Below are 7,351 nucleotides of genomic sequence, written 5' to 3' on the forward strand. Positions count from 1 at the left end.
TGTCATAAAGACCCAGTGTCATATCTATTGTAGACATAGATTTCAAATCACAGGGCTGCCATGGAGACAAATATTAATGCATTTATATTCATTGAAACTTTATAAATACTTGCCCCCAAATTTCCTTTCCTGAGAAACTATTAAAACTGTCAAGAGGGCAAGTAATCTCCCTTAGTGTAGAATGTCCAATAAAATTAATTACTTTTGTCTGCTACACTGTATTTTTTGGTGTAGTTTTGGAGTCAGTATATGACATTCCCTGGAGGTGATATTCAAATCCAGTCAAGACCTCCTTACTCCCATCATTTCAAAAATATTTTTCAAATGAGTCCTTCTGTCAGATAGTGAAACTGTTACTCAAAAGTAAACTGTAATTTCAGTATTCAGGAATGATCACTGAAATATATACATACATGTTGTGTTACTATATATATATATACACACACACACATATATGACATATATGTATACACACACACACATATATATATGACATATATGTATGTCATCCAACTACAACGTATATTATTTATATATTTCTCCAAAATCAACCCTTAGGTACAAGAATAGGTAAACTTCCATAATTATTTATTTTTTTCATGTTATTTGAATGGGAGATATATAGTGGCAAACAAATGTATACACATATTAAGACAGGAAAAAATTGTTAAAATTGTAATACTCAATATATACCAATGACAAAAGATGAATACAAGTCACATTTGACTTCTGCAATTACAAGAGGCACTCAAAGTGGTTACCATCAGAATCCAGACACTTCTGATTACGGCAAACTACTGCTTGAGCAACGCTGACCAAAGTGTCCACTTGTATACTTTTTTTGGCCTATATATATATCCATACACACACATATATATACATATATATTAAATACAGATAATATTATATATATATATATATATATATATAAAATCTGTGTTTGTGTGTGTGTGTGTATGTATGTATAGATACATACACATACACATTTACATTTTATAAAATAATACCAGGGGTGCCAAAAATATATATATATACAAGTGGACACTTTGGTCAACCTTGCTCAAGCAGTGATTCGCTGCAATCAGAAGTATCTGGACGCTGATAGTAACCACTTTGAGCACCTCTTGTAATTGCAGAAGTCAATCATGCTTGGCATTCTTTTGTTATTGGTATATATTGAATATTGCAAATTTAAAACACATTTCCTTACTTAAAATGTGAATACATTTGTTTGACACCCTCTGTATAGTTTGGCTATCTCTCTAAGTCAGTACATATACAGATACCAAAATGTTTGAGAGTCAAAAATAGTATTCAGTATTCTGTTATTAACATATTTTATTAATGTAACTAATCCTTCTTCGGGTAGGCATTGGTGTTTATATTCTTTTTTTCTAACTGTTGAAAAGTGCATTCTATTTAAAGATATCTATAAGAAGGTGTATTAAAATTTTATATCAGTTTAATTATTTCCATTTTTACATGAATTTAGGGGGGTCAAATATATGGTGAGGGAAGGAGAACCGACTCTAGGTGGTGAACACACAATGGGATTTATAGATGATGTAATACAGAATTGTACACCTGAAATCTATGTAATTTTACTAACAATTGTCACCCCAATAAATTAAAAAAAAAGAAGTCTATATATTTTTAAAATTACCCTATTACTTCATTTTATTTAAATTTAGATTAATTATGTAGTGTTGTGCATGTGTATGTGTAGTTTATTATATATTTTAAAAATCACAACTATTAACATCACTGCTTTGGATTCTATCTAACATAATTATAAATATATATATATATATATATGACTGTGAGAGATATATTTTGCTCATTTCAGTTCTTTCTCTTTTGTCAGTCTTATAGGAACTCCTTATGGAAATACAGACAATATTAGATTCCAATCCACTAATTTATTCAATTCTAAAAAAGAGGAAAATCTGTTTGATTCTCTCTGTTATAAGTACATTAGAGTATTTTTTTTTTATTGCTAGCTGAAATCAAACTAAGGAAAATTCACAGTAATATGGATTTTGTTGACCTCAAAGGAAATCCTCTTATATAGGATTAGGTTTTCTTAAAAGCAAATGAAAGTATAATATGTTGAAGAAGTAATTTTATTTGAGGAGGAAAAGTTAGTCACCAAAGTATTTATGTCATGAAAATGTGATAACATAATGACAGATTGATGTGAAAAAGAGGTTTAGGCATACACAGAAAGTATCTTCAACCATATGTTTGTGTAATGAAGCCAGAAAATAATTTCAAATTGTTTTCAGCTATAAGGAAGGTATTATACTTAAAATAAGTATTCCTTATTTCAGTTCAACTTATTTCAACAAATTATTTCACATATTACTACTTATCAAATACAATGACAGTTACTTGGTGTATAAAAAAGTATCTATTTAAGATGCTAAAATCAGTAAGAAAATACAATTATATGAGAAAATTATGAGATAATTGTAATACTGTTGTATACGTTTTAAGTGAAGGAAATAGAGTAGCTAAAGGAAAGGTAATTCGTCCAATTTGATGCATCATTTTAATAGCTATTAACAACATAGGAAGACGTTTTTAAATGCTGTATGTTTAAATGAACTACCTATATTTTTTTTCTTGTTTAATTCTCCATGTGAATCCTCAGGTGAATCAATCACTATTACCATAATTATTGCTATTTTGTTATATCCTTACTTTGTAATGAGGACTATAAAGATTAGAAAGGTTTGGTGTCTTTTCCATGGTTCCACAGCATTTGAATGGTGGAGCATTGGATTATAAACCATGGCCATGTAACACAGTTTATAGAGATAACACATAATCCAAATCTGAAGTATGAATTACAATTACTTAATTGTGGGAAGTAGTGGAGTTGTTGCTCTTGTTGATTGTATTGATGGTGATGCTGCTGCTGAGGCTGATTGTGTGTGTGGGGGGGGGGCATGTAGTAAAACTAGCACGTAAATAGATTTAAATGAAAAGTTATCTCATGAAATGTGTAAAACTACAAATTATTGCAGCATGTGCAGGAAACTATACAAATTTTTTATTTGAACATGAAAGTACTCTAAGAAGATCCTGTTAAGACCTTGGGTAGTTATACAGTAAACAAGGTAGGCAATCATGTGGTAATCAGATCAGAGAAGGTTCCTATATAAATTCTAAGATGCTTGGAATTTTCCTGAAGAACATAGGAAATGACTGAAGTACTTGAAGAAAGGTAGTGGATCAGTCATAATTGTATTATTTATAGCTCATTCTGATCACCATATGATCACCAGATACTTTATTAAATTTACTGAAATATAATTTACACACATTAAAATACACCTGAATTGTATGCTTAACATAATAACTTCTTCATGTAAATGTTCCCTTATGTCCCTTTGCAATCAAACTTACACATCTTTAGCCCCAGATACTTAATGATTTATAGTAGCCCAAAATTAGAAGCAACTGAACTATCCATTGACAGGAGATTCAATAAAGAGATTGTGCTCTATCTATGCAATGGAAAAATTTTAAGCAACACAAAGGAATCAATCACAATACAAACAGCAACATAGAAGAACGTTAAGAACATCATGTTGCATGAAAGGAGCCAGGAGGAAGAAAGCATGTTTGCATAAAATTCCCAAAAACAAAAGTAATTATAAAAAAATAGATCTGCAAGCATGCAAGACAACTTAAGTTAAGCAGATTGTTTAGATGGCTTGTCTTAAAAATGGAGATAGTGTCTTGATAAGTAGATGTGGATATTAAATTTCCTGGACTTAGAATTTCCTGTACGTAGATATTATAAATGGAACTAAAACAACAAGAACAACAACAACAAAACACATTGTTTTGGAAATCAAGATACTTAAAGATGGTATTTTACTTTTGGCTTTACCAAAAGAACCAAAGCTGTAAACTCTAGGAAGTTACTGTATCATACTGAGATTCAAAATCCTATAACCAATGTTTGACATAACTTTTCTCATTGAATTTTAGTAAGTATGAAATGGCATAATATTTATTAAAGCGCTTAATAGAATACCTGGCTCATAGTAAACTAATTTCAAGTGAGAAACAGGTAGATATTATTTCAGTACTATTATCTTATGAAAAACTTTTTTTTTTTTTCTTACCTTTTCAAGGACTGAAGAGACATCCACTCAGTGTTTATGAACCTTGAGAAATGGTGACCCTTCTGCTCCTCTTCTCATCCTGCACGGGTGCTGAGATGGTGACACGGACAGAGGGCTGGTCACTCGTGCCTCTGCCTGGAGGACACGATCAGATATGGGGGCAGGTTGGCAGGCAGCTTGTGGCCCGCCAGCTCGACTTTGATAAAGTGATTGCCCAGGAAATTCCTCCTCATTGAGCAGTCTTTCCTGGTCCATATCGCCCAGCTTCCAGACTTCCCCAGCACCATATTGGGCGATTTGGACGACACCACCTCCTCTGTGCTGGCACTCACGATCTTGTGGTTGACAGGTGACAGCAGGTAAAAGAGCTCGTTGCAGGTGGGCTTGCGATTGCCCGCCACCTACTTGACGTCACCAGCGCCTGTGCCAGCCCCTCGCCGTAGTGGCGCCCAAAGAGCCTGTTCATGGTGTCGCCGAAGGCACCACCCTTCACAGCCTGGGAGCACAACAGAGACTCCTCCTGGAGCAACATCACCATCAGCTGTGTGATGTCGTTGGCCAGCACATCGAGCTTGCGTTTCAAAGCCGGGAACTTGCTAAAATCCTGAGTCTGCAGGAGTTCCCACATGTTGCCGAGGCTTAGGAAGTCATAGGGAGGAATCTGATGCTCCCACTCCATCTTCTGGTAAGTCTCTCCCAGGTTATTCACCATCTTCTGGCTCTCTTTACCAAAGAGACTGACATCTGTTTCTTGAAGGAGCTGATGATTGTAGACGAAGACCTTGGAGAGCCATGCCCACTTGATTAGGTCGTTGAGCTTCCTGAGAACAGCATCTGTGGGCAGAGATTGGATGTCTTTGCAAAGGTTTTTCCGCTTGCTGTCCTAGAGAGCTTGTGGTTTTCACAGATGAGAAGAGGGTGGGGCCAGAGGAGCCGATGGATAGCAAAGAGCAGAATTATGTAGGTGACACACTCGGTGAACCTGTGCAAACTCCAGGACCTCTGCGAAGTCGTAAGCTCTGCTGATGCACTTTCTCTCCAGAGAGGGCACTGGGAGTGTGGATGATGCCTATGCTGTCCGAGACTGGGTTGGGCAGCTGGGCACACATGCACTTGTTCAGGAATCTGTTTCCAAAGGTGTTGAGCTTCTGAATGGGCACCGCGGGTCCACGACCGGCTCAAGCTAGCGGCAGGACACCACTGCGTGGTGAGGCTGCGTGTAATGGCGACCAGGAAGTCAGTGGGGTACTCAGCCGCTCCGCATCCCTGGGAAGTTCTGCTCAACCAGGTGCGGAATGAAGGTGGTCTCAGCCTCTGGTACTGGCCCACGAGGCGCAGCATGGGCTTAAGGTCCAAGACAGTGTCCTCCAGCACCGTGAGTGGAATTCGTGGAAGCGGTAGTGCTCCTCCAGGGATAGCAACTTCTGAACTTACAGCTGCAGGAGCCTCCCAGCTACCATCTGAAACAGCTGCAGCTCCTTCTTGCAGCGGATATCGGTGCTGACCCAGCTGAACATAATGCCAGAGAGGGCGGGCTGCTGAGGGGCAGACCCGCAGCTGAGAGTGGGAATAAGGCTGTGGAAGCCCAAGGGCATCTGCTGGCAGTCTGGCCTTAGGGCAGGGGCGGGGGAGCGGTCTACACTGTGCAAGCACATCTCATGGCCAAAGAGGTGCCCTCGGTGGAGCCGGCAATTTGCTAGTACAATACTGGTGAGTTTTTTTGTTTGTTTGTTTGTTTTTTTATAGGGGAGTAGGATTTTCCCTAAAAGAACAAAGTAAACGCGTCTGCGTGATCTTGGAACATCTACCATTTTGTTGACTATTGTATGTTGCCAGGGGGAGGTGTCTCTGTTTTCACTAACTTAGAGAGACGGTAGGAATCAGGTGTTTCTATTGAGAAGATCATTAAAAAAACAAAACAAACAAACAAACAAACAACAAAAAAACCCACAACAACAACAAAAGAAACTGCACTAAAATAAAAATTTAGAGTTACTAAAGACGAAGGGAAAACATTATGACTAAATTTTCAGAGACTCAGTTTATGGAGATGTTATTTAAAATATAAAAACCTAACTAAGGGGGAATACCCGTAAGAGCTACTGGGGGTGGGGGGGGTACCCTTAAGGCCTAGTTAGGAACTAGGTAAAGAAGAAACATCTGTGAATTACAAGATAATTCATAATGTATTGCATTTGTTTCTTAATTTATCATACTTGACCCTTTAATGTTTGATAGGCAAGGTTTGGTTATTTACTGTTTCAAAGTAAACAATAAATTCATTTTAAAAAAGGAACTTGTGATAATGTATTGCCCAGACTCAGACCAAAAAGTGCCTTTATTGCTTTCATCAGTCAGTCTATCTGTGTTGGGACACATACGAGAACTTCAAAATACTCAAGTTTAGTTAAATATCAACAATGAACAATTTCATAGCACAGGATGACATAGTTTGATTGTTCTCTTATATTTCCAGCTAAATTACTTTGTTCTGAAAGAAACTTATAAAGTAAAATCAACTACTTGTAAATCTTGTTCTCATTTATGATTTTCGTTTGTTTTCCTATCATTGAATACAGTAAAGCTACGAAATCATGTGTTTAATTTTAATATGTGTTAAAGTTTTATAGCACACAATGCAAGTCTTCTTATGTATTTTTATATTTCCCAGAAATGACTCAGTGATTTTATTTTTAATGTACATATCAATATCTAATGAACATTCAGGGAACCATTAAGAGAAAAAGTATTTCCCACTACCCCTGATATTTTTTTACCAAAAAAAAAATACATTATACAATGAAAAACTGACAAACCAATGGAACTTTGATACAAAATTGAAATGCGCAACACACTGTCAATTAACATGAAAAATAATCAACGTGAATGCCACTATATGACTATTTGAATTGATCCTAATTGTAAATAAAACTTTTGTTTTAAAAGTCTAGGAATGACATCTATGCTCTGTAAAAAGTGAACATATTGTATTTTAATTCTTTGTTTTTTATTGGGCAATATTGGGGGACAGTGTGTTTTCCAGGACCTATCAGCTCCAAGTCAAGTAGTTGTTTTCAATCTAGTTGTGGAGGGCACTGCTCACTGCCCATGTGAGAATCGAACCGGTGATCTTGGTGTTATGAGCACAGTGCTCTAACCACTGCGCCAACCGGCTACCTCATAAAAGTGAATATATTTTAGATCAACGTTCA

At 36.4% G+C, this 7,351-nt stretch overlaps 1 pseudogene; it reads right to left on the reverse strand.

Moving 5' to 3' along the window:
- Nucleotides 1-4,258: 4,258 nt before the first annotated feature.
- LOC109456630 (EH domain-containing protein 1) lies at nucleotides 4,259-5,656 on the reverse strand (annotated as a pseudogene).
- Nucleotides 5,657-7,351: the final 1,695 nt, after the last annotated feature.

This window comes from Rhinolophus sinicus, linkage group LG03 (assembly GCF_036562045.2).
Source record: "Rhinolophus sinicus isolate RSC01 linkage group LG03, ASM3656204v1, whole genome shotgun sequence".
Lineage (NCBI taxonomy): Eukaryota > Metazoa > Chordata > Mammalia > Chiroptera > Rhinolophidae > Rhinolophus > Rhinolophus sinicus.